General features: G+C 40.5%; 1 pseudogene; it reads left to right on the top strand.

Annotated features, from left to right (window-relative positions):
• Positions 1 to 20,757: 20,757 nt before the first annotated feature.
• LOC116472111 (small nucleolar RNA U13) lies at positions 20,758 to 20,870 on the top strand (annotated as a pseudogene).
• The last annotated feature ends 6,834 nt before the right edge of the window (positions 20,871 to 27,704 follow it).

Here is a 27,704-nt window from a genome sequence, read left to right as displayed (position 1 = left end):
TGACAGAATCTTGCTGCTGTGGTCTTGACTCAAAGCAATCTCTGCCTCCTGGGTTCAATCAATTCTCCTGCATCAGCCTCCCAAGTAGCCGGGATAACAAGCGCATGCCACCACGCCAGCTAATTTTTGTATTTTTAGTAGAGAAGGGGTTCTGCCATGTTGGCCAGGCTGGTGTTGAACTCTTGACCTCAGGTGATCCTCCCGGCTGGGCCTCCCAAAGTGCTGGGATTACCAGCATGAGCCATCATGCTTGACCTGCTTTCTGTCACTGTGGATTAGTTTGCATTTTTTAGAATTGTCTTTGTTTCTTTCTTTATTGGGGGGTCAGGCTTTATTCACTCCATGTTGTGTGTATCAGTAGTTCATTCCTTTATATTGCTGAGTAGTATTCCATAGTACGGATATGCCACAGTTAATTCATCCATTCACCTGTTCATGGGCGTTTGAGTTGTTTTCACTTTTTAAATATTACCAATAAAGCTGCCATGATCATTAATGTACAAGTCTTTGTATGCACGTATGCTTTCATTTCTCTTGGTAAATACCTAGGAGTAGAATAACTAGATCATATTGTTGGTGTAGCTTTAATTTTTAAGAAACTGCCAATTTTTTCCAAAGTGGTTGTACCATTTAATATTCTCATAAATGGCATATGAAAGCATATTAATTCCTCCACATCTTCATTGACACTTTGTATGGTGAGCCTTTATAATTTTAAATATTATTAATAATTACATGTAGTATGATATCATGGCTTTAATTCTGCATTTCCCTAACGATTAATGATGTTGAATATATTTTCAAGCCTTTATTTGCCATCCATAAATCTTCTTTTGTGAAGTTTCTGTTCAAAATTTTTGCTCATCTTTTTTTAAGTGGGTTGTTTCTTACTGAGTCTTCAGAGTTCTTTAGATATTTTTGATACAAGTCCTTTATCAGATATGTGATGGCAAATGTTTTCTCCCAGTCTGTGGCTTGTCTTTTCATGCTGTTCAGTGTCTTTGAAGACCAAAAATTTAAAGTTTATAAAATTCAGTTGATTAATTTTTAATTTCTATAGTGCATGGTTTTTATATTTTATCTGAGAAATACTTGCCTAGCCCATAATCACAGGTTTTCTTCTTTGTTTTTTCTCTAAAAGTTTTAAGATTTTAGGTTTTTCACAAATGTTCCATTTTGTGTTAATTTTTATGTGTGGAGGTAGATATTGATTTGTCAATTACACTGGGCTTCTTTCTCCACATAGATGATAATGGTAATGGTGAATAATGATAGCTCTACTTCAATCTGGAGAGATTTTATTTTTGCCTTATTTCACTGCCTGGAACCTCTTAGTGTTTAACAGAATTGGTGCGAATGAGCACTGTTGTCTCTTTCCTGAAGTAGGAGTAAAATAATATTCAGTCTTTCACCATGAAGAATGATGTAAGAGGCTTCGGCTGGAACTGCCATCTTCCAGTAATTCGCCAAAATGACTAACTCAAAGGGAAAGAGGAGGGGCACCCGATACATGTTCTCTGGCCTTTTAGAAAACATGGAGTTGTTCCTTTGGCCACGTATATGTGAATCTATAAGAAAGGTGATATTGTAGACATCGAGGGAATGGGTACTCTTCAAAAAGGAATGCCCCACAAGTGTTACCATGGCTAGACTGGGAGAGTCTACAGTGTTCCCCAGCACGCTGTTGGCATTGTTGTAAACAAAAAAGTTAAGGGCAAGATTCTTGCCAAGATAATTAATGTGCATATTGAGCCCATTAAACACTCTAAGAGCTGAGATAGCTTCCTGAAACATGTGAAGGAAAATGATCAGAAAGAAAAAGAAGCCAAAAAGAAAGGTACCTGGGTTCAACTGAAGCTTCAGCCTGTCCACTCAGAGAAGCACGCTTTGTGAGAACCAATGGGTAGGAACCTGAGCTGCTGGAACCTATTCCCTGTGAATTCATGGTGTATTAGGTGTTAAAAAAATAAAAGACCTCTGGACTGTAAAAATGTTTCCCTTCATTGAGTAGAAGTGTGGTGTCCTCTCCCCCAAAGCAATATTTAGCAAATTTTAGTTGTGTCCTAATTCATTATGTAATGTCTTTACTATCCAAATGTAATGTATTTCTTGCTGAAAGACATGAGGTAGCTTATTGTGCAACAAATTACTCAATTGGTTAGAAAATGGCCAGGTATTATGTATGAAATATTTATACTGGTTTGAAGATAGTCCCTCTAAATCATCAAGGAAGAAATAAAATAATTTACAAAAAAAAAGAGAATGATGTAAGCTATGTGATTTTATAGGTGTCCTTTATCTGGCTGAAGAGTTCTCTTTTATTCTTAGTTTACTGAGAGGTTTTTTTTCTTTGTTTTAAATTAGAAATGAATGTTGGATTTCGTTGAATGCTTTTGTAATTTTTCTTTCAAGATGTATTAATATCATGAATACCTTTAACTGATTTTTGAATATTAAACTAAACTTTTTTTCCTGGGTTCAGCCTTGTCTAGTCATGAGATACTTACACTTTGTTGGATTTGATTTGTTCACATTTTGTTATGCTTTGGAATATTGCCTATAGGTTTTTGTTTTGGGGTTTTCTTTTTGGTAATCTCTCTTTTCTCTCTATTTCAATCTCATCAGAGTAATGGGCCTCATAGAATGAGTTGAAAAATATTTTCCTTTCTTCAGTTCTCTGGAAGAGTTTGTCTAGAATTTATACTATTATTTACTTCAGTATTTGGTGGGGTCTTTCAGTGAAGTCGTCTGAACTCAAGAGTTTTCTTTGTGGTAGTTTTCACAACAAATTTATTTAATTTATTTAGGGTTATTTGGGTAATCTAGCTCTTCTTGTGTAAAGTTTGATATTTTCTGTCACTTAAGTCATTTGCTTATTTCATCTGTTATCAAATTTATTGGCATAGCATTGTTCATAATATTTCTTTACTATCCTTTGATTATATTTAGATCTTCCGTGATGTCACTTATCTTATTCCTAATATTGGAAATTTGTGTTTTCTTTTTCCTTTATTTTGTCCTGATCAGTGGCTGCAAACTTATCAATGTTATTAATCCTCAGAAGAAACTGGTTTTGGTTTTATTGTTTTTCCCTGTTGTTTTCTGTTTTGTAATTCATTCAATTAGTAATTATAAATGGATTTATTAATAATTAAAATGCTGATGTTTATTATTTCTTCTCTTCTGCTTACTTTAGGTTTCATTTGCTCTTCATTTTCTAATTTCTTATGGTGGAAGCTGAGGTAATTGATTTGAAAACTTTCTTTTTTTATATAAGCATTTTATTGCTATACATTTTTAATTTTTCTACAAGCACTGCTTTAGCCACATTCAACAATTTTTTTTTTTTTTTGAGATGGGGTCTCCCTCTGTTGCCCAGGCTAGAATGCAGTGGCACAGTCTTGGCTCACTGCAACCTCCACCTCCTGGGTTCGGGTGATTCTCCTGCCTCAGCCTCCTGAGTAGCTGGGATTATAGGGGCACACCACCATGCACGGATAATTTTTGCATTTTTAGTAGAGACGGGGTTTCACTGTGTTAGCCAGACTGGTTTCCATCTCCTGACCTCAAGTGATCCCCCCGACTCAGTCTCACAAAGTGCTGGGATTACAGGCGTGAACCACCTTGCCCAGCTGCGTTAAACAAATTTTGATGATATATTGTGTTTTCATTTTTATTCAATTTAAAGGACTTTGGGAGGCCGAGGCGGGCGGATCATGAGGTCAGGACATCGAGACCACTGTGAAACCCCGTCTCTACTAAAAATACAAAAAATTAGCCAGGCGTGGTGGCGGGCGCCTGTAGTCCCAGCTACTCGGAGAGGCTGAGGCAGGAGAATGGCGTGAACCCGGGAGGCGGAGCTTGCAGTGAGCTGAGATTGCGCCACTGCACTCCAGCCTGGGCGACAGAGCGAGACTGCATCTCAAAAAAAAAAAAAAAAAAAAAAAGGCTTTTAAATTTCTTATTTGATTCATGAATTCTTTGGAAGTGTGTTACGTACATTTCAAGTATTTGAAGAATTTTCTAGACGGCTTTCTTTTATTGATTTGTAATTTAATCCTACTGTGGTCAGAGAACATACTTTGTAAGACTTGAATCGTTATACATTTATTGATGCTTGTTTTATGGCTTATAATATGCTTTTTCTTGGTAAATGTTCCATGTGCACTTGAAAAGGATGTATTTTCTGTTGGTGACGAGTGTTCTAGAAAGGTCAAATAGGTTAAGTTGATTGATAGCATTGTAGAAGTCTTCTGTGTTCTTACTAATTTTCTATCTAGACAGTCTATCAATTATTGAGAGAAGAATGTTAAAATTTGACAAAAATGCCAATTTTTCTATTTCTCTACAATTCTTTAAGTTTCCAATTTATGTATTTTGAAGCTTCGTGTTTAGGTGCCTAAATATTTAGAATTGTTTCTTACTCTTGATGCCTTGACCTCTCTATCATTATGAAATGATTATCTTTAACTTGGGTAATTTTAATTCCTGAAATATAACTTCATCTGATACTAATTTAGCATCTTCAGCTTTATTTTGGTTAGTATTAGCATGATATACATCTTTTCACCCTTTTACTTTTAATCTGTGTCTTTGTATTTAAAATGAATTTCTTATAGGCAGTATACAACTAGGTATTACTTTTTTATCTAATCTGATAATTTGGGATTTTTAATTGAGGAATTTGGGCTATTTACATTTAATGTAATTATTGACATCTTTGGGCTTAAATCTACATCATACTACTTATTTTTTATTATCTCATCTGTTCTTTTTTATTCCCTTTCCTCTTTTTCTGCCTTTTTTTGGGGTATTTTTTATAATTCCATTTTTTTCTCTTTAGTTGATTTATTAGCTGTAACTCTTTGTTGAGTTATTTTAGGGGTTACTTTAGGGTTTATAATTAAGTTCATAATTTTACACAGACAGACCCACACATATATATAGCAGTTGATACCTTTTATAAAGATTTAATAAGAAAATAATCAGAAAAAAATTATTGTGTTTACCCAGGCAGTTACAGTTTCTGATGCTTCATTCCTTTTTCTCAATCTAAGTCTGTATCTGGAATAATTTTTCTTCTGCTCTAAGAATCTTAATATTTTTTGTATTACAGTTTTGTTGGTGATAATTCTTTCAGACTTTGTGTTTTGTAAACATCTTAATTTTGCCTTTGTTTTAAAAAGACATTTAAAAATCATTAAACAATTCTAGGTTGGTTGTTTTTGGTATTCCTATAAGTATTCTTGACAGCTTTTCTGGAACAGAGTTAAATTACTAGAAAACAGTTTAATCCATGTGGGTCTTGCTTTTATATTTTGTTAGGTGGGACCAAAGCAGCATTTAATCTAGGGTTAATTCTTCCTTATTACTGAAGCAAGACTCTCTTTAATACTCTCATCAATGCCCCATCAATTGAGAAGTTTTCATTCTAACCGTTGGGAAAATCCACTGTTAGAGGATGGTATTCATCTGATCCTTTGAGGTGGCTCTTTCCTTGTGCTTGGGTAAGTTTCTTCACAGGCACACATTGGTCAGTACTGAAGCTGGACCCTCTAAAGGTCTCCTGAGTTCTCTTTCTGTGCTTCCTTTTCTCTGGAACTCAGCCTTGAAAATTTTAGCTACCTTGGCCCTTGGTGTTCCTAGACTTCCAAATCCTTCTCTCATCTTTTTTTTTTTTCTTTTTGAGACAGAGTTTCACTCTTGTTGCTCAGGCTGAAGTGCAAGGCGCAATCTTGGCTCACGGCAACCTCCGCTTCCCAGGTTCAAGAGATTCTCCTGCCTCAGCCTCCCAAGTAGCTGGGATTACAGGCACCCACCACCACGCCCGACTGATTTTTGTAATTTTAGTAGAGACAATGTTTCACCATGTTGGCCAGGCTGGTCTTGAACTCCTGACCTCAGGTGATCCACCTGCCTTAGCCTCCCAAAGTACTAGGATTACAGGTGTGAGCCGCCATGCCCGGCCTCCTTCTCTCTTCTTTCTGTTCTTTACACCATGACTTAGACATCTGCTTTCTCTACATGGTAAGATGGGGCAGTTAGTAGAATCACCTCTTTTTGTTTCGCATCTTTCAGGGACCACTGTCTTATCTTTTCTGATGTCCAATAGCTTGAGAATCATTATATATATATTGTTTCTTTAAAAAAAGTTGTTTCAGGAAGGAAATGCTAATTCTATTTCATGCTAACTCCATTTTGGCCAGCAGCAGAGGCCAAATCAAGACACTTTTGAGAGTAAAAGGAGAAAGCTCCACTAATAATTATACCATGTAACAAGCATAAACCAAACTGTCCTAGATAAAATGGGACGTATCGTTATCCTGTATATGAAGAGCATTACCTGAATTAATCAGTGTTTATAGTAACTTTATGAAGTAGGCAGTATTCGTTTCATTCACAGATGAGATAAACGAGGTAGGTAGGAGTTAACTGACTTATCTAGTATTTCACAGGCAGGTTGTGGGTGATAGAGCGGGGATTTGAATTCAAGAACACGGATTCTGAGCCCACGCTTATTGGCGCCGCTCACTACCCCTACCACCACCAGCACCACCCTCTGTCTCCAACAATACACAGGTGGGAAACGTTAGCATTGAGTGATATTATCCACCACATCCAGTTTACAGTGGATCCTGTACCAGCTCTGGGCACTAGGGGGGGTCTCTGAGGGCCAGCTCCCTTCCTGTCTGCTTCTCCACCAATTTCATGAATGTTCTGCTCTCTCTTACCTTCTCTCTTCCATCCCCTGTGGTTTGCCTGTTTCTCCTGCAGTTAATTTTAGGACTAGACTCAGTGTGGAGTCTCCGCATTCTTTTCTGATCTCCAAACTGGCCCCCTCTGAGGAACTCTGATGAAACCACAGCGGGATGTGCTGTGTCCACTGGGTCCAGGGTCTGTGCTTCTAGCATTTCGACTGAGCCCAGTGGCTTCCCTGCCAGGCAGTTCTGCCTCACTCACCCTCCACCTCGGCACGTGCCATGCACATTATGATACCAAGTATATGTCACACATGATCTTGCCCCCTAGAGTCATTCTCAGAGTGATGAGGCCACCATGGTGTTGAATGGGTTCAGGAATCCATACTTCTCATTTTAATTCAGTCTTGTCTTTTCTATCAGTGTACCAGTGTTAAGGGGAAAAGCCTCACCAAGCAGGCTGGTTTAAAACAGCACACTCATTATTCAGCTGATTATACAGACTTAGGCTCTTTTCCTCCAAGTTTCCTCCTCCCTCCCGACATCATGCAGCCCCCTTCAGCCCCCACTGCCCATCACCCTCTCTGGAGGCCATCCACAGTGGTCTCATCTTTGTTCTCCTATCTGTAGTCAGCCAAGGATATCCCTTTGTTCCTTTATCTTGCCTTGTTCAGGAATGTTATCTGCGTTGAGGCCTAATTTGTTTCATCACCTCTTTCACCTCCCCAGGACCTTCTCTCCCCTGCTTCCTTACCAAGGTCAACTCTCCTCATCCCTCTCAGGAATTTGCTCTTATCTATGTAGCAGGGTTGCATTTTATTCTGTGAGACCACAGGGCAAGAAATGCCACATTCTTTTCCTTCTTTAAATCAAGTTTAATATGAAATAGCAGAAAATTCAATATCTGTCTTTACCTGGGCTTCTTCCACTACCAGTCCAATCCCACAGTGTCAGGCAAAAGCTCATGATGTCTTTGCAGCACGGCATTTTCAGGGAAGGCTTGACTTGGCTCTGGCCTGGACAGGTTACCAATTACAGGCTTATTGTCCCAACCTTGCTGTTCCCATGAAGGCCAAACCTGGAGGATTCTTTGCCAAGTTTGAGTGTGGTACTGTGGCTCTCAGGGATAAATCACTAACTGTTTAACTCCCACCCCAGCCACTGACAACCAGGCATAGACCAGCCTTTGTTTGTGGGGACCCCAGAGGACTTCATCCTTGTTGCCTTGTTGGATAAATATCTCCCTTCTCTGTCTTAGTAATTCAGGCTGCTGTAACAGAACACCATAGAGAGGGTGGCTTAAAGAACAGACAGTTATCTGTAATAGTTCTGGAGTCTGGCATGCACCCCAAATTTCTGAGACAAGACTCAGTCAATTTAGAAAGTTTATTTTGCCAAGGTTAAGGACATGCCTGTGACACAGCCTCAGGAGGTCCTGAAACATGTGCCCAAGGCGGCTAGTGTACAGCTTGCTTTTATACCTTTTAGAGAGACATAATACATCAGTCAATACATGTAAGATTTACACTGGTTCAATCTGGAAGGGCAGGACAACTCAAGGTGGGAGGAATGTCTGGATTTCGAGAAGGGGTTGTGGAGACTTAGGTTTTATCATGCAGAGGAAGCCTCCAAGTAGCAGGCTTCAGAGAGGATAGAGTGCAAATATTTCTTATCAGGCTTTAGATTTGTATTGATGTTAATGCTGTTGGAGTATAATGAGGCATGTCCAACCCCCACTTCCCATCATGGCCTGAATGTCTTTCAGGTTAAATTTTAGGAAGCCCTGGCTGAGGAGAGGGTTCATTCATACGGTTGTTGGGGGTGGAATGGGGGCCTGGGAGTTTTATTTTTGGTTTACGCTGGGAAGTGTAAGATCAAGATCTTGGCGGATTAGGTATCTGGTGAGGACCTTCTGTCTGGTTTGCAGATTGCGGTCTTCTCGTCTTTTCATGTTCTCACATGGTGGGGAGCAGGGAGGGGAAAAGCAAGCTCTCTCATGTCTTTTAATAAGGGCACAAATTCCATTCATAAGGATTCCATTTCCTGACCTAATTACCTCCGAGGCCCCACATTCTAATACCATCATGTTGTAGGTTAGGATTTCAATACGTGAATTTGGGGCATACAAAACCATTCAGTCCATAGCATCACGTTAGTTTAAATTGCTTGTAAAAATCCAAAAAGCATTCACTTCTTCTCCCTGTCCAATATAATCCACCATAACATCCTTCAGAGAGGCAAGGCTTTTGAGAAACAAAGAGCTAGGAAGGACTTTATTTCCTCTGCCTGGCAAGTTTGCTTTCAGCTCTGGGTCACAGAAACACACCTGAGGCAACAACACACAAAGACATGGTGTCTTTTCTGAGCTTGGCAGGGGAAATGTAACTTGAAGTAAGGGGAAAAAAGCACACATTTATATCTGAATACTGCAGTTTCTACCACTTGTTAACTGTGTGACATTGAACATCTAAAAACTGAGGCTCATGAAAACATCTGCCATCTGACTTCTTAGGGTTGTTTTGAAGATTAAATAAGTTAATAGTGTGAAAACTGCTTAGAACAATGCTATGAAAGTGTTAGCTATGGTTAGTGTCAGCTAATAGTGCTGCTTATGACATTTTGTCTGTGCTCCTTATTTTGAACATCTTACTTGGAGCTTCCAAAGTTAGCACTTAGGGTGAATATTAGGTTGGTGCAAAAGCAGTTGCACTTTTTGCCACTAAAAGTATAGGCAAAACAGCAATTACTTTTGCACCAGCCCAATAGCTTATGTGTGCAGAATTACCTGCAAATTCCTTTGGAGACTAGCCATCATATTTCTTGCTGTGTCTAACCCAGGCAGTTTTCCTCCCAGCATTAAATTCACTTGTGTTGTCTTGGGTTGGTCTCCCAATGAAGGTGTTGCTTGCAGATTTATACCTCTCCTCTCACAGCCAGTCGGGAACAGGCCTTCATTTAGTGAAAAACTGCAGAATCATCCACGCTGCTTATTTTTTTTTCTTTCTCTCTCTCTCTCTCTCTCTGTTAAGTATACACTGTGGAAATCATGTAAGTTAAATGTGAATGAACTCTAACTTCAGGTTTCCTAAAGTCCATCCCATCCTAAGCCTAGCGGAATATGAAATTGACATCCCTTTCTATTTCAGGGACCTTCATGATGCCATTGGTCAGATAGGGCAGAGAATGAGAAGTTCAGAGATTCCCCTGGACTGCCACCATTGGCATCCTCATGATGTTCCCAAAGGCAGATCATTTTTCTCCTCTTTTAGGAAATAATAGTAACTGACTGACTTCACTGAAGTCTCCTTTCTCCCTTGTCCTAATCCTTGGGGGATACAGTGAGTCCTTTACCTGGGGCAGTAGGGTGTATGTATTAGGATTCCAGGGGATGTTCTTCATCCCTGGTGGCAGCTATGCAAGGAATATTCAACTGTATGTGGCTGTTGAGCATAACCCGTAGTTTTTGTTTGTATTAAGATATAGTCTTCTAGATCAAGAGCAGTGGCTCATGCCTGTAATCCCAAAGCTTTGGGAGACTGAGGCAGGAGGATCACTTGAGCCCAGGAGTTCAAGACTAACTTGGGCAACATAAGGGAGACTTCATCTTTACAAAATAAAAAATAAAATAATTAGCCAGATATGGCGGCACATGCCTGTAGTAGCAGCTACTCAGGAAGCTGAGCTGGGAGGATTGCTTGTGCCTGGGAGGTCAAGGCTGCAGTGAACCATGATCACGCCCCTTGACTCCAGCCTGGGCAACCAAATGAGATGCTGCCTCAAAAACAGAAGAAAAAGGAATGCTCTTCTAAAAGAGGTGACACAGGCAAGTATTAGCCACATACACTTGAACATGGGAAAAATTAAAACTGAGACAACAACGCCCTGGACCAGGTACTCCACACTTTGTTTTTCTCCCTCCTCTGTCACTAATCAACTAGATGGTCTCAAGTGAGCCCCATCCCTTCTCTGAGGCTCAGTTTTCTCATCTGTGAAATGAGGGGTTGTGCATAATGACCTCCCAGTTCTGTCATCCTGAACTCTGTGATTCCACTTGATCAGTGTGAATTCTTCCGTGAAACCTTTCCATCACAGGAATGGCTTTGGGGAATGAACTGGAGAATGGTGTTGTTTCTTAGGAAAGTTACCTGATGGAGGCGGTGTAGTAATTTTAGTTTCCTTTGTGGGGACCACTTCTGCTGTAATCTTTATGCATATTATGGGTAGGGTTGAATCCACCACCTCAGCTCTAAGGACCAATCCATCCTCTTTGTCATGGTGATAAGTTCAGACATAGGCATGTGACCCAAGTGGTTCAATGGGATTCACTCCTGAAAGTCTTGTTGGAAACTATTAGAAAAGAGTCATTGTCTTTTCTTCAGTATTGGTACACTGGTACGCATAGAGTTGGTAATGGCCATCCTTGACATAACATGGCGAGTATGTCAAAGAAATGAGGCTGATAGGCACACACATAGTTAAAGAGAGACAGAAGCACGCAGAAACTGAGAGATATTATACTGATGACATTGTTGAGTCCTTTTGGGCTTAACAGTAACAAGAGTCACTAAATATCCTTTCTGCCTTAACCATTTTGACTCAGGATTCTGTTATCTGCAACTGAATGATGCCTACCTAACAGGGGTGATGTTTCCATTGCAATGTTGGGCAGAAGAATTTGCTTGCCTCTAGATGCCATGAATAGAGGCTTAGAAATGAGATAAGGGAGTAAAATCTCAGACAGCAGAGGGTAGCATGGGAATGGGAAAGAGAAAGACCCTACAATGTGCTGAGCACTGTGCTACACGTTTAATTTTTTTTCTACATTTAACTCCATAACCCTATGAGAAATGTGTTATTTTCATTATGCCCATTTTTCAGAGAAGGAAACTGGGGACAGAACAGATTAAGGACTCGCCTGAGGTCACACAATCGGTGGCAGAGCAGAGGTTTATAACCAGACTCATGGTCTCCTGAGCTTCAGCCCTTGACCACTGAAGTATAGTTCCATGGTGATTTTTCCCCCTAATTTCCTGCCTAGCTTGCCACCTAGCTGGAGTGGGGCTGTAATGTGAATCAAGGCCTCCTGGACTCCAATACATGTGTAAGGGAGATGGAAGAGAAGTATAGACAGGGGAGATCTCTAAGTGGACAAGTCCTGTGGCTAAAACAAAATCCTGGAAGGTGATTACCCTCCACACCCCACCCCACCAAAGCCAGAAAGGAAAAGATTATCCAAAGAAAATTAATTTTTTAAATAGATACTTTTTTGCAAATTTAACAGAATTGTGATCTATCCATGCAGTTTTAAACTGTCAAATCATTTAGCCATAAATTTTGAAATGAGAATATATGACATATAACCACATCAACATTTTATGAAACATATTTCAATTTATTAGTTATCACTGCAGTGTGTTTCAGCATATCTTTTTGGGAAATCAAATATATCATTTTAATATTTTCCTTCACATGCGATATACATTAACTCACAGGATGCTGAGGCTGCCTCTGAGAATTTCTGTCATTTCCTTCTTGTCCTCTTTTCCTTCTCTGCTTCATCTGCTGTGCGTTTATCTTTATGTGCTCCCTTCCATTTGACTGTACAGGAAAGCTCTATGAAGGGAGTCTGGTTATAAACCTGCCTCCTATTGTGTGACCTCAGGCAAGTCCTTAATCTGTTTTTTTCTCCAGTTTCCTTCTCTGAAAAATGGGCATAATAAAAATAATACCTTTCTCATACGGTTATGGAATTAAATGCAAAATATGATATACTGCACATTAGCTGTTTTATTTTTTATTTTATGGTGCCTCGTACATAGTAGGTGCTCAATAAATTCTTTTAAGTGAGTGCATTATAAAATAATTCAGTTTATCTCATTATAAATAATAACCAAGGATAAGTAATTTTAAAACTAACCTTATAAATTGAAGTTAATGTATATCTTGACAATTGCATAATTTCTAAGTGTACAGCTGAATAAATTATCACATATTAAATGCACCCATGTAATGACCACTCAGATCAAGAAATAAACCGTTACTAGCTTTCCAGTAGCCCTGACTTTTGTTTCCCCCAGTTCACTACAATTTTGACTTCTACTTCATTCATCAATTTTGCTTGTTTTTGGACTTAATATAAATAGACCCATACAGTATATATTCTTTAATGTCAAGCTTTTTAGAAAGGTAATATCATTTTTTGAAACTTATTTATGTAATTCATTATAGCAGTAATTCATTCCTTTTTATTACTGTGTAGAATTCTATTTAATGATACACCACAATTTGCTCATTCATTCTATTATTGATGGACACTTGGGTTGTTTAAAGGGCTTTTTTTCTACTTGAATATGCCACTATGAACATTTTTGTTTCTTGCTAAACAATCCCATCAAAAAGTGAGCTAATGACCTGAATAGACAACTCTTAAAAGAAGATATACAAATGACCAACAAACATGAAAAAATGCTCAACATCACTAATGATCAGGGACATGCAGGTTAAAAACCACAATGTGATACCACCTTATTCCCGCAAGAATGGCCCATTATCAAAAAATCAAAAAATAATAGATGGTGTGGATGCAGTGAAAAGGGAACACTTCTACACTGCTGGTAGGAATGTAAAGTAGTACAACCACTATGGAAAACAGTGTGGAGATTCCTTAAAAAACTAAAAGTAGGGCTACCATTTGATCCAGCAATCCCACTACTGGATATCTACCCAGAGGAAAACAAGTCATTATAAGAAAAAGATACTTGCACACACATTTATAGCAGCACAATTCATGATTGCAGAAATGTGGATCTAGCCCAAATATCAACGAGTGTATAAAGAAACTGTGGTGTGTATATATATATATGGTATATATGTATGGTGTATATATATATATACCATATATGGTATATAGATATATGTGGTATACATATAATGTGATATATATATATATATCACATTATATGTTTATATAATGGAATATTACTTGTCCATAAAAAGGAATGAATTAATGGCATTTGCAGCACCTGGATGGGATTGGAGACTATTATTCCAAGTGGAGTTAACTCAGAAATGGAAAACCAAACATTGTATGTTCTCACTTACAAGTGGAGGCTAATCTATGAGGATGCAGAGGCATAAGGTTGATACAATGGACTTTGGGGACCCAGAGGGAAAGGGTGGGCAGTGGGTGAGGGATAAAAGACTAAAAAGTGGGTTCAGTGTATACTCCTCACGTGATGGGTGCACCAAAATCTCACAAATCACCACTAAAGAACTTACTCATGTAACCAAATATCACCTGTTCCACAAAAACCTATGGAAATAAAAAATTTAAAGAAAAAGAACATTTTTATACATGTTTATTGGGACACAGGCATGGATTTTTTTGGGCTTATGTCTAGGAGTAGAATTTTTGATTCACTGGCCATGCACATTTTCAATGTGGGTAGATATTGCCAAATAGTTTTTGAAGTAGTTATGCCAATTCATATTGTCAATGCTCCATAGTGGAAGACCACTAGGAATACACTTATAGTGGAAAATGAACAAATTTAGGTTCATTAATTCATTTCAACAAGGGAGAGCACACACGAAGGGGATGGTGAGACATTTCAAGAAAAGGGTGTTGAGAAGAATTAGGAGATTTGGGCTTCTGTTAGATGGTTTTTGGAGGGTTCAAGGAAACTGGGCTTTGCTCTTACTTGGATACTGTCAGGAAGCCAGGTTAATTCTGTGGCTGGATGGCTTAATCATTTTTATCCAGAAAGCAGGAAGAATGGAATGAGGCTAAACTGGAATTTGAAGAGAAGTAGCATTGACTCACATAAGCCAACATATTAATTTCCTGTGGCTGCTGTAGCAAAGTACTGCAAACTGGGTGGCTTAAAACAACAGAAATTTAGTTTATTTTCTCATAGTTCTGCTGACTAAAAGTCAGAAATTAAGGTGTTGGCAGGGCTAATTCCATTTTGGAAGCACTGAAGGAGAATTTATTACATGCCCTTCTCCTGGCTTCTAGTGGTGGCTGGCAATCCTTGGCTCTCCCTGGCTTGTAGATGTATCGCTCCAATCTCTTCCCCTATTGTCCTATGATGTGCTCTCTGTGTCTGTGTCTCTAGTCAGTTTCTTATAAGGACAATAGCCCTACTGGATTAGGGCCCACACTAATGACCTCTTGTTAACTTGATCGCTTCTGCAAAAACACCCTATTTTCAAATAAGGGCACATGAACAGGCACTGGTGATTAAGACATCAACTTATTTCTTGAAGGGATAGGATTTAACCCATAATAGCTGAGATACAGGGTGTTTGGTTGCTTTTGTAGCTTGAACAGTGTTCTTAATTTTGTCTGTGTTGAGATGTGATTATGGAGGGTCTTATTGTCTCGTGTAACAGGAAATATGTTCAATGGGAGAATACTATAGCCTAGCTTCCCGTGTTTGGTGTGGCTTTTCTCTTTCTAAGTAGCCTCCATTCTTGGTATTGTCAAGATTGTTAATTTCAGTCATCCTGGTCAGTGTGAATTGACATCTTATTGTAGTTGTAATTTGCATTTCCTTGATGACGTTGAGATTGAGCACCTTTTAGGATTTTGGGGGCTGTTTGGATATGCTTTTTTACAAAGTGTTTGTTCAAGTCTCTTGCCATTTCTTTATTAGGCTGCCTGCCCTTTTCTTTTTGAATTTCTAGAGCTTTTAATATATTCTGAATACAAGTTGTTAGGTATATAGTATTGGTAATATCTTCTGCTAAACCATGCCTTGTCTTTCTATCTGTTTACATGAACTAGAGGGATGAGAACATTCCATCAATGGTATGTTTTTACTTTCTTTCATCCATGTATCAGGTATTGTATAGGCACAGGCATAGGCCATTTTGATTCAGCTTACCATGCACTCCCTGACCTCAACTCCTGCTTCTCTCCCCAGGTCCACCCTGCTCCAGCCGCGCTTACTGCTGCCTTTTCCTGGAGTGTTCTTTCCTTAGATAATCTCATGACTTGCACACCTCCGTACCACTTCTTAAAGAGGACTTCCAGTGCCATATTTTAATAATTGCATGCTCCATGCCTTACTTATTCCTAGAAATCTGTTTACCTTCCCTGCCTTTCCTCATATCATTCCTTGCCATCTGACATATGACAAGTATTTGTGTACTATCTATCTCCTCCAGAGAGAATGTGAGCTCCATTAGGACAGGTTTTGTTTGTTTGTTTGGTTCGTTTCCTGCTGTATGTCTAGTACTTAGAACAATGCCTGCATATAGGAGCTGACCAATGAATATCTATTGAAAAAACAAATGAAGGAAGGAAGGAATGAATGATTGAAATGAACAGGTAGGAATGGAACCGTGCTGCCCATATGTTGCTGATTTAATGTGGGACTCATGGTCCAATACAGAGTTTATAGAAACTACTTGGTGGCTCTTGTGTGATGTTCACCAAGAGTCAGGTGATAGTAGGATTATACTCTGAGATTTAAGTTTTAAAATTAACATATAATGGATCTTAACAACTGTAAGAGAAGGGATAGCTCCCAGGCTGCAAATCACCTCAGCAATCTGAGGTCAAATGAATAAGCATATCTAATGAAAAACGTGTTGGTCAAGGAATTTTAATCTGTTCATGAAAGCAAAGTGAAAGGAGAATCTTGGAGTCAATTTTTGGCAATATCCACACAGACTCAGTCCAGGAGAAAGGGGCATTGCCAGCCAACTTGGAGGATTCCAGACCCATTGGCAAGGGCATCCTTCCTGGAGCTGGTTGAAGGCAGTAAGGTTAGTTGGCTTTGGCCCCTTGGTGAAGCCATCTTCAGAGTGTGTTTGCTGCATTAGGTTATCTTGTGTGATGCTCCTACAAGTCCAATGCCTTATAATTCCACTAGGCTTTCAGGTAAAATAGGTTTGGGCCTCCTTATAAGTCAGGGTCTGGGAAGAGAGTCAACTAATTGGGAGAACTTCTAAAAGTTTCTATGCCAGTCATTTATCATTTTATGTTAATAAAATTGATATTGAAGTTTTATAACAAGTCTCATGAGGTCGAGTAATGTGATGCCACAGCTAAGAAAAGGAGTAGATCTTGTTGTGCTGGAAAAGTCAGCTTTCAGAACCTCTAAGATTGAGGGCTCAGCTGCTGGGGCTAGTAAAACCATCAGAGGAATGAATTCCACTTCATGAGAACTTTTGACACATAGACTACCAGTTTCTTGGTGATTGACCTGCACTTGCACTGGGGAGCCTATGGCCATGTTTCCAGAAATTTCCTTTGTATGGAACATCTGATTTTTACCTGTACTTTCATAAGACTTCCTTGCTGGTGAGCTGACGTTAATTTAAGAATTTTAGCTCTTTCAGTCTTAGGTATCATCAAGTATGTCACGCTTTCTGTACATTTGCCTTTTGTAGCTAGGGAAGCTGTAAAATGTTTAGGCCTTAGGTCTACTGAAGACTAACCAATGACTCAATGTAATATTTTTAATTTGTCCCTTGACAACGTTATGTTCAGATTTCTAATTTCTTTATCAGATGCAAGGCCACGGTAAAAACATCACCTGTTAGGTAAAGTCTAAACTGGAATCTATATCATCAAGCTGCCGTATTTAATTACCAATGTCCATAGGTGTTGTGGTTCCTGATTCTATTCCTCTTACACCCTCTTGAAATCAGCTCCATGCTGGGGGTTTCTCATACTACACAGCTGGGAATTCTAGGATTTTTTTTCTTGCCTTCTGTACATTTCTACGTAGCAAGCTATGGTCAAGACATCTTGCTATGTGGCCCAGATGGGGAAAATGGACTGAGATAGACAAGTACTACAATATTTGGGCAGTGAGAACCATCACATTCTGCAATTTTTGGGTGATGAGAACCCAGCAATGCACTTAATAGACTGCTGAGGGGAGGTAAAGGGCTTGCTCAATCAACTTAATGGGAGAACTGAACATCCAAAGATTGTAACTACCATTTGGGGACTTCTTAACACTTGACTTCATTGAAGTTCTTCAGTAAGAAGCCTGATGTTGCCACCATGTTTATACACACAGTTTTTAAGGCAGGCACGGAGAGGGTTACATTTTGTTTAATAGTCTCTTTAGAAAACAAAGAGGTAGTGTATCATTTAGAATGCATGCAACTGCCAGTAACAAAATACCCAAGTAATAGCAGGTTAAATAATAAAGGTAGAAGTTGGTTTCACAGTACAGGGAGGTAGGAGGGGAATTCACCACCTCTAAGGTTATTTTTTGGGCTTTATTCTTGGGGATAAATGGTTGTCACAGCTTCAAGCATCGAGTCCTGCATCCCAAACAGAAAGGCAGGGAAACAAACAGATTTTCTTTCTGAAGCACTATTGTTTCCTTATCATGAGGAAGCTTCCCAGCAGGCTTCTCCCCGTGTCTCAGTGGACAGAGTTTGGTTGCGTGCCCACTTCTAGGCCAACTGATGGAAAAGCAGGAAGGAGTTATTGCAGTGGTTTAGGTCATCGTGAAGCTGTGAAGAGGTCTGATGCCTTCCCTGGGATGACATGATACCTGCTCTCTACTTAAGCAATATGGGGTATATGCTAGCTGGGTGAGTGAAAATAAAAATGTCTTCCACGTGTATATTTTAATCAATTGTATGAACAATTTTTTTAAATTAGCTTTAAATGTGTAGAGATAACTGTTAAATAAATTCCTCACTGGGAGGAGAGGGAGGAGTGGGTGGGTTTTATGCTGGGATGGGCAGGTGTGCAGATATCCAGGTAAAAGCTTGGCATCAATTTATCTGTCACTAGGAAGTTCCTATTCTGTTTCCTCCAGTTAGCCTGCATCTGGGATATAAAAATCCGCTGAAACATCAACCTCCGTGAACCACACAGCATGTCTTGTTACATGTCACAGATGACTGCTCCTTGCCAGCCACCAAACTTGAACCATTCCATGCAGCCGCTGCCTCTTGTTTCCTGTTATGTTGTTGAGGTAGGACTGCCAAGTTCTAAACACATCCCATGACTCCATCCAGAGTGGCAACTGCACACAAAAGCAATGCCCAGGGAGTGCCAGGCCGCAATAATTTCTGCAGAGTTAAACTGGAGCATTAAGTGGCAAGTGGAATTTGACAGAGGGGAGGAGAAACCACACTTTCTGTAAGAACATGAAAAAGAAATCACAGTTATTAAATACACTGGGGAAAGAACAAAATTACACAGGGATGAAGAAAAGTCTTTGCTTAGAGTGGCTGAAAAATACCAACCTCACAGATGGGGTAGGGTTGTGCTGGAGGTAGAGTGATGTCAGCAATAAAGAGAGAGAGAATAAAGGAAGGAAGTCATGGCCAGCTTGCAAAAAGTTGTCTCTGTTGTCTGTTCTGTGAAAGTGCTTGGCAACAACACCTTCAAAATGTAGGTGTTGGTGTGAAGATCCAACAAGGTACATTCTCTGAGTCTGGAGCCACTTCCAAAGGAGCTAAATAAAAATGAAGCAATTAATTGAGACACATTGTATAAAAGAAATCAGTGTAATACCAGATGGAAGGAGTCATGTCTGCAATCTTAGTGGAAAGAGCATTATTTATCGAGCATTGACCTTCTAGTGTGAGCACAGTGCATTCATTATCTCATTTAATTCTTACGATCACCAGCTGAGGCAGGTGCTTTCATTATCTCCATTTGACAGATCAAGAGGATTGTAGCTTAAAAGGCTTAACTCGTAAGTGGAAAGGTCAGGATGTAGACCGAATCTTTCTGAATCCAACATCTGTGTTCCTAACCTCTATTCTGTACTGCTGGCCAAAATTAAAAACGCTGAAGTGTGATATAAGGAAATTATAACTCTGATTGGATGAACTGAGTACTAGGATTTGTCTGTTCTTCAGAAGTAACATGACGGTGTGGATTTAGGAATACATATTATGGACTCTATTGCAAGTGACAGATTCCCACCCTAAAGTGGCTCTAAAAAAAAAAAAAGGAGGACATGGACTCCTGTGGTCAGCTGAATAAAGGCACCCCAAAATGTCCACATCCTAATCCCCAGAACCCACGAATATCCACACCCTCATCCCCAGAACTCATGAATATCCACATCCTAATACCTGAAACCCATGAATATGTTGCTTATATGGCAGAAGGGGCTTTGTAGATGTGATTAAGTCAAAGATCCTGAAATGCAGAGATGGTCCTGGAATATCTGGGTGGTCTCAACATAATTGAAAAGATCCTTATAAAGGAAAGAAGGAGGTTTGGTTACAGAAGTAGGAGACAGGAGGATGGAAGCAAGAGGTTGGAGCAATGTTAGGAAGGGCCCTGAGGTGAAGAATGTAGGTGGCCTCTAGAAGCTGGAAAAGGCAAAGCAACAGCTTTTGCCCTAGAGCTTTCAGAAGGAACACAGCCCTGCCAACATCTTGATTTTGGACTTCTGACCTCCAGAACTGTAAGAGAATACATTTGTGTTGTTTTAGGCTATCCTTACCATTATTGTGGTAATTTTTTACGGCAGCAAAAGGGAAGTAATACAACTCCTGTACCTGAAAAGCCTAGGGCAGCAATGGCTTCAGGCTTCGCTGGGTCTAGGGGCTCTAATGGGGTGGGCTTGATGCTGTCCCTCCTCATGCCTTAGCTGTGCTTTCTTTTGCAATGGCCGTATTCACTAATGGGCTTTCCTTGGGTTGTGGCCAAGCTGACAACAGTAGCTGCAGGCTTTTGCGTCACTACTGTAGCAATCCCAGTAGCACAAACTGCACCCCTTTCCTAGTAATGTCTGCAAATGTCCCAGGGCTGACCTGCATGGGCCTGGCTTGTGCCCTGAATGATCACTGTGATTCTGATTCGCCAGGTGTCGTCATTGTGTCTCAAGGTAGGAGGGGTTCAGCCCTACCTGAACCTCAGTGACTCAAGGTAGAGTGGTGCTTTGCAAAGGAAAGTCCAGCTGGGCAGGCAAAAGCAGCAGATGCCTACCAGGGGGTGTGAGGTAGGAGCACTGGGACTTGGATTCTTGCTGGTTCTAAGGGAAGCCAGAGAGACAGAATAGAGGTTTCTGTCTCACCAGCAGAGACAGTTAACAAAACCAAAAAACCCTCCCCCTCCATCCTTTTGTGGTTCCTAAGTGTGAAGATTGGGTTTTCATACTCATGTGTGAAATGTGCCTCCCTCAACCCTTGTTATGATGTGGCAGGCACATTACCCTTACTCATCTGATGAAAAGAAAAGGAAAAACAAAAACTGGGAAATCAATTACAGGCAGGGGTTATGGGGTGAATTCAAGGTCTTGTTGCGAACTGATGGAGAAAGACAGGTGTGAAAGGGACAGGAAAATAAAAAGGAAGGATCCCTTGCTTGCTGGATGGGAGAAACAAGAGGACCATGAGAACGATCCCTTTGGATACATATGACCTGATGACACCTCCAGACCCTGAGCTCCTTCCCGGGTTGGGCCTGGCTGTTTGCCGAGAACAGACTGCACAGAAGTCTTTGCACCCCAGCCAACCTCAGTCTGCTCCGTGAGTCTCTGCATACTACTGGAAACCCTGAAGAAGAGTCCTAGCCTTTGGAATTCCCTGACTGAGGCTGAGATTGAGCAGTGCTCACCTTCTAGTCCACCACCCTTCACCCTTGACATTCACCTTCAAAAGTGAGCAAAGAGGCAGATGATATGGTGGCACTGTGGCAGGTACACCCCAGAGCCATTCCATCTAGAGTATGGTTCCATGTGGCTCACAGACGGAGCCTCAAGTTTCTACTTCTTTTATTCTTGCCCCCAAGTAAGGGCATCTCTCTTTTCGTGCTTATAACTGAACGAGATGGACACTTTGGCCCCTGGTTCTAAAACCAAGTCGAGTTTTCCTGATCCTTTAGAAGTATGAGTCAGATCATGCCATCCTGTGTTCAGAGCTGTCTGATAGTTCTTTAGTTCTCTGAGTTAAGGCCAAGTCCTAATAAGGTTTACTTCATCTCACATCAGGGTGCCCTCTGTTGACTGACACCCTTACCTGTTAGTCTTACCTAAAGGTGATACACAACAACCATCCTGGTCTCCTTATTTATTTACTTTATTGTCTGTCTGTTCCTGCTTCCTACTGTCAGACAACCTTTGTGAGGCCAGGAATTTTTGTCTGTCTTTCTTATTGCCGTGTTCTAAGAATCAAGAGGAATACCTGCACGTGTTAGGTGGTCAGTCAGCATAGACTGAGTTGAGGTAATGAATTAACTCAGGCGTGTATCCATGCATGCATTTCACCGTTACTTACCAAGTGAGTGCAAAGTACCAGCTAATGAACTAGAAGCTGCAGTCAGCAAGACAAGCTCCACATGGTCTCTGCTCTTGAACAGCTCCTGCTCTAGAGGAGAGAACGGCAATCCCATGTTTTGATTACTAAAAGGTTGGATAAGCCCAGGGTACTCAGGGGACATGGGGAAGACAGGAGTGCACCAGGGCCGAGATTCCTTCCTGCTTCTCGCTACATAATTCCGTTTCAAGCCTCCCTCAAGCCTTGTTATGATGTGACAGGCACATTACCCTTACCCATCTGATGAAAACAAAAGGAAAAACAAAAACTTGGAAATCAATTACAGGCAGTGGTTATGGGGAACCTAACACGTAATTGTGATTTTATTGTTTATGTCCCGTTGGAACCATCTCTAGGTGTATATGCTCCCTTTCTGAGCAAATGGGTTCTAAATCCGATAGGTTTCCCTGCTCCTATGTTGAATTCTAACTCATGGGTACTTTAATCCCTGAATACTGATGTTTGCTGGTGGAAAATTGCTGTTTCCTCTCCTTGCTGAGAGGAGGTAGAAAACCAGAGAGCGTTAATATTAAGTAAAAGGTGATATTGAGTAAAAGGTGCAGAGGCGGACTAGGTGCTTGTAAGCCCCATCCCCACAGGTGGCTGGTGCTGGGTGGCAGAGAGTGAGTGTGCTCCCCACTCTGGACCTGACACTTACTCTTGTCTGTGCCAGGCTTGTCCTGCAGCTATTTGGATGGCCACTTTCTTCCAATTATTCAAGCCTCAATTTTAACATAAGCTCCTTAGAGAGGCAGTCCCTGACCATCTTATCTAAAATTGTTGCCCTCCACATCGTCCATGTCATTTTCCTCATATCACTATTATCTGAACACATCCTGCTTCCTGTCTTTCTCTTTTATTTAAAGCTAAGTTCTATATGGACAGCAGCTATTTCTATCTTATTCACTGTTGTGTCCTCAATACACATAGTAGGTGTTCAAAAAATACTTCATGAATAAACAGACAGCAAATAGAGGGGATACTTGAGCTACAGTATCTAAACTGTTGGAATTCGTAGAACTAGAAGAGGCCACTTTTGGCCGTTTCTTTTTTTGTTTTGCACCTGAGGAAGGTGAGGCCCAGAAAAGGAAGCAGCTTAATTGAAGCCACCCCAGCAGAAGAATCCACACCACAGTCCCACCTCAGGTGGACGGACACACCATCTACTACTCTTACTGGGAAGAGCTCTGAGCTCCTGGGTCACGGTGGAGGTGGGTGGTGATAAGGGGATCCCTTGAGAGTCACTTGGAGCCAACGCCGCCTGACAGAGGTGGTGCCCTCTTGTGGCTGCCCTGTGATATACACACAGTCCTTCCAGGCTCCCCGGAGTTTCCTGATAGTTTATGAGACACACCCTTCTCTTTGTACCATTCAGCTCCCTCTAGAGGCGTATTACAGATTCCACTGGGACCAAAATTGACAGACACCAGAACCACTATGAATTCCAAGAATGACCTTAAGCAGTGTTTGATAATTCTGTTAGAGCCAGCAACTCATTTTGAATACTAAATTACCACTCCAGCCTTGCAGTTCCAGTGCATACTAGAATTTCCAGCCCTTCTCATGTGTGTTGCTTCCAAGAGCTGCTCCAAGATTTTAGCCCTGTGTTCCTTTATAAAGTTTATTTTTTATTGAGCTATAACCTTCACAAAGTAAAATGCATACATGTTTAGTATACAGCTTAATGACTTCTTTTTGCTATTAGTTTTGCCTGTTCTTTTACTTCATGTAAATATCATCATTCAGAACTTTTCTTGTGTGTCTATCTAAACATTTCAAGTCAATATTTTGTCTATGATCTTCAGTGGTTTATTCTTTTCCATTGCTGTGCACTTATTAGGTGACAATTTCAGACAATAGTATGAGCACATTGCAATTTATTCATTCTACATTTAAGACATTATTTAGCTTGTTACCAGTTTTTGTGAATAACTGAACATTTTCATACATGTATTTTTGTAGACTATTCATATAACCAGGAGGGGAATTGCTAACATATTTTAGCCTTGATAAATACTACCAAACATTTTTCCAAAGTAGTATATCAATTTACACTCCCACCTGCATTGAATGAGTCCCTCCACATCTTCATCAATACTTGGTATCATTGGTCCTTTAAAATTTAGCCATTCTAGTATGTCATTGTGCTTTTATTTTGCGTTTCCCTGATGACTAATGAATTTGGCACATTTTCTTATGTTTATCAAAACTTGCATTTTGAACAACTACACATTTGTTGACCAGATCATGTACTCCCCTGAAGTTTGTAGACTGCCTTTGGACCTGTCCTGTTTTTTAATGAAACTTTCTCTATGTTCCTCGTGGGTTGCAGTCATCACTATCCATATATGAGTGTAGACTAGAAACCTTAAATCTGTCTTTCCTTCGCCACTGTACTCAAGAGGTCACAAAGTCTTATGGACCCAGAAGTATCTCCTGAATGTGTTTGCTTCTCTTCATTCTCATTGTGATCACCCTACTTCAGTTTTATCATCTCTTGTCCCTACTAGCAGGAGAATGTCACTCTCCACATTCCCTTACTTGAAGAATGGGTTCCATTACTCTGAGAATGTTTTCTTCTTTGACTCCACATGCAACACAACTAGAGAGAGAAATAAGAATCGTGACTACTAACATCTTTAGAATGTTTAGTGTCTTTCAGGACTTTTACAAGTTTATTATATGCATTATCTTTGAAGTAGGTACTCTTTTTTTTTTTTATACCCCCATGCCATCAGCCACTGCCTCACTACCTGCTGATGGAAGCTGTAGGCACCCAGCTCCCTGCATTCTAGGGGTGCACCCACCAGGAAGCTAATGTGGGCCCTGGATTTCTTTTTTTTAATATACTTTAAGTTCTAGGGTACATGTGCACAATGTGCAGGTTTGTTACATATGTATACATGCACCATGTTGGTGTGCTGCACCCATTAAGTTGTCATTTATGAAGTAGGTGCTCTTATCATCCCCCTCCCCCAGTTTCAGATAAGGACATCGAACTATAGAGGTTAAGAAACCACAGCAAGTAAGCTACATGGTTGAGCTGGAGTTCAAAACTAGAGTCTGTCTTCAGAGCCAGCTGCTTAAACACTCTATGATATTTGCCAGTGGTACTTGATTGAAAGTTACAAGCTCATATTTAATTAACAGATTTCATTTTTCTGCATAATTGTGGTTTGGGGATTTATAGTTATGCCACTTAGAATGAGGCAGATTTGACAGCTGCCATCTTGGCTAGAGAAATACTCCCTGCATTTGGAAACATGGTGGTATCAAGGCCAGTATTCCAGGTTTGAGCCTCTTCCCAGCTAGTTAGCTTCCATGGAGGAAAACAATTAGTGAGGACTATGAACCACAGGAGAAATTGGACAAAGAGTGAGGGTGGATCCCTATAAACCATCTTCACCACTGCAGGTGCTACTGATGATAGAGCTGCTGTGGTTTATAACCAAGGGGCACAGGTCCTGCTGGAGCCAGCAGCCTCAAGAGCAGGTGAAGCAGTAACAAGCACTGTTCCTCTGTTGCAAGTTTCAGGTGGGTCTTGAGGAAGTCAAAACAGTGACAGCCCCCAGGATTAATCCCACCAGGGATTCAATGCAAAAACTAAGATCCACTGGGCAATTACAATGTGCCAAGCACTAGGCTGAGTGTTTTATGGCCACAAGCTTATTTAAAAATCACAATAACCTTATGAGAGAGCTACTGTTGTTATACAGTAGCCAGCCGTTATCCAGGGGAGACTCATTGAAGACCCTTAGTGGATGCCTGAAACCAAGGATAGAACCAAACCCTATACATACATATTTCTTTCTATACATACATACGTATAATAAAGTTTAATTTACAAATTAGGCACAGTAAGAGATTAACAATAACCCATACTAAAATGGAATAATTACAACAATATACCATAATGAAAGTTTTGTGAATGTGGTCTCTCTCTCTCAACATCTGTTTTACCGTATTCACGCTTCTACTTGTAATCTGTCCGTTTCATAATCACTGCGACTGCTAAGTGACTAATGGCCCAAAACATGGACAGTGGGGCTACGCTGGACACAGGGGAGATTCACATCCTGGGCAGGATGGAGTGGGATGGCAAGATATTTCACCATGTTATTCAGAATGGTGCGTAACTTAAAACTTATGAATTATTTGTTTCTGGAATTTTTTATTTAATCATTTTGCACTGTGGTTGACTGCATGTAACAGAAAGTGAAAGCACAAACAAAGGCAGACTGCTGCACCCATTTTGCAGATGTGGCCTCGGAGACCTAGAGAGGTTAAGTAACAAGTGCTAGGCCAGTGCTTCTCGAATATTAAGGAGTTTATAAATCCCCAGGGGACCTGGTGGAAATGCAGATACTGACCTGGCAGGGCTGAACTGACATTCTGCATTTCTAATAACCTCCCAGGGGATGCTACTGCTGCTGGTTGAGGTGCCACACCAGTAACAAGGCCCCGGTCCTACAGCTGGTAAGTGGCAGAGCTGAGATTCTCTTCCAGGCAGTAGGGGTCCCGGGCTTTCTCTCTCCATCACCCTGCTCTATTGTTTCCTGTCGCAGCTCTGACAACCTCATTTAGAACACGTTCACAGGTCAGGCCCTGGTAAGCATTCTTGTGACCTTGCATTAAGGCTCCACAATGCTCCCTCTCCCTCTGTTTGCTCCAGACCCACCAGTCACCTTGCCATTCCACTCGCCCCCTGCCCTTGCCCTTGCTGTTCCCTTCTGCTGCAGTGTTCTTCCCCACACATGACAAGGCTTGTCCCCCAATGCCTTTCTGGTCTCTCCTCAAATGTCTCCTCCTTGGAGGGCATGCTATCTGCAGCAGCTTCCACTGCCTCTGCAGACTGGCCTCTTTCCCCTCTTACCCTTGTCCTGTTCTAAGTTTTTTACAGCTTTTATCGCAATAAGATTATACATTTCATATGCATATAGTTTACTGTTAATTATTTGTTTTCCTCACTAGAGTGTGAGCTCCATGAAGGCAGAACTTTGTCCATTTTTCTCACTTTTTTCTCTTTAGCATCTTGAACGGTGTCTGCAACATAGTGAGGCTTAATTATTATGTATGAAATGAATAAATGAGATTGTAAATGAATGAATGACTGAATAGATGTTCTAACTTACTAATATCTGATAACAACAGAAGCACCTAACATTTACTGAACACGTACAGTGCCAGAAAACACACGAATTACTTTACCCAGATGATCCCATTTATTCTTATAAAAACTCTTAGAGCTGTTATTACTAATTCCAATTTTCAGATGAGGAAACTAAGACTCAGAGAGGGACACTAATGTTCCCAAGGTCACACAGCTAGTAAGTGGCAGAATTAGATTTTTCAGCCAGATCTAATTCCCCTAAAGTCAACAGAAAGTCTCCTGTGCTGGGTACCACAAGAGATCTCACCATTGTTTCCATGGCAACAGGTCATGTCAGTAACTCTGATGCTGGATAAAGAGTAGGAAAACACTGAGCTTGGAGAGGAGGTCCTCATGCCACAGTCACAAATATTTAACCAAGGTGGAAAAGGAACAAAGGAAAATGACTGGCTTGGTAGATTAATCCTTACTTTCTCCACCACTTTTTGTTTTCATCCAATAAGCCTACTCCTGGTCAGGAAAAATAATTCCACTTGACATTTGCTTTTAGTCTTACAAATATGACCTTGGCTATGTGAAAGGACATATTTTGTCATCAAGAATGTGCATGTTTAACCCCAGCACTGGGGGGTCACGCT

The sequence above is a fragment of the Hylobates moloch genome, unplaced genomic scaffold (genome assembly GCF_009828535.3).
Source record: "Hylobates moloch isolate HMO894 unplaced genomic scaffold, HMol_V3 SCAFFOLD_6, whole genome shotgun sequence".
Classification (NCBI taxonomy): Eukaryota; Metazoa; Chordata; class Mammalia; order Primates; family Hylobatidae; genus Hylobates; species Hylobates moloch.
The sequence above is the reverse complement of the archived record's forward strand: the minus strand, read 5'-3'. Positions and strand labels throughout refer to the sequence as shown.